This window comes from Limulus polyphemus, unplaced genomic scaffold (genome assembly GCF_000517525.1).
Source record: "Limulus polyphemus unplaced genomic scaffold, Limulus_polyphemus-2.1.2 Scaffold6297, whole genome shotgun sequence".
Classification (NCBI taxonomy): domain Eukaryota; kingdom Metazoa; phylum Arthropoda; class Merostomata; order Xiphosura; family Limulidae; genus Limulus; species Limulus polyphemus.
In genome coordinates, this window is record NW_013671907.1 from 41123 (window position 1) to 42260 (window position 1138).

Below are 1138 nucleotides of genomic sequence, written 5' to 3' on the forward strand. Positions count from 1 at the left end.
CCCAATTTGTATATAAAAGCAATGTTATTATCTTCTACTATTACTCGTGATTTTGTGAGAAAATAACAAAAAGGAAAACCACTACTCAGGGGAATTACTTCTACTTTTCATAATAGTTTCGCTTATCGTCGCTAGATGGCAGAACATAATGTTTTGTTTGTTTTTTGTGTTAACTACGACAGTTTGGGACTTTTTACTTCACAACAATGATATCTGACAAACCAATTTCGCTAAAAATAAGTAAATAAATAAAGAATGAATTAACTTAATATCTAATGTATCAAACACCCGAAGTATCTTTGCAAGTGAACGATCTGTATACATATTATTAGTGTCTCAGTTTAATAACACCAGTTTCTTAATCATCAAATCAATACATTATATAGTGGTCTTCTTTCTTTCAAATCTTCAGTGGGGCCTAGCCTGGAGCTGTATGTGTATGCGTGGTATCATATTTCATGGACTGGGATCCATATGATGTCCTCCCCATTAATCCTCTGACCTCCGGCATGGGGTTATGATTGTATGCACATACAGTAATCCGGGGTGAAGTTGGAAAGCGTGGGTTCTGTAAATCTCCCCAAACGTTGGTCCAGTGCTCTGGGGTACTTGTACCGTCCAGGAGGAACCATTCGAACTTCGCTGACCTCCAAATTAATCCAAAAATAAATTATGTTTATTTTCAGCTGTGGTATCTATGTTAGGAAAAATTTTAAAAAATACCTGGAATTTCAGCTGGATGCACATAACCTGTGGCATTTGCATGGTCAATTACGATTACAGGAAAGTATAATGTACCATCACTGTAAACCACCCAGCCATGGTTCTTGGTCTGTGTTGCAGCTAGTGATCCCTAAAGCTCTTAAAGCAAGAGACTTTGCATAACATAACGACTAGAAGGTACCAATGTATTAGCTGTACTTGGATAGCATTCAACAGCAGCTTTTCTGATCATATTCGAGACGAGATATTTGGCATTGGTTTGAATACTATACAACAAAGTATACTCCAACAGAAAATTGTTGGATCTCCTCTTCAGAGGATAGCTCTGGATATTACTGGTCAACTTAGAAAGAATGAAAGATTATTTTGTTACTTAAGAGCTCATACATTTTAGTTTTGATTTTATTTTGTTTTA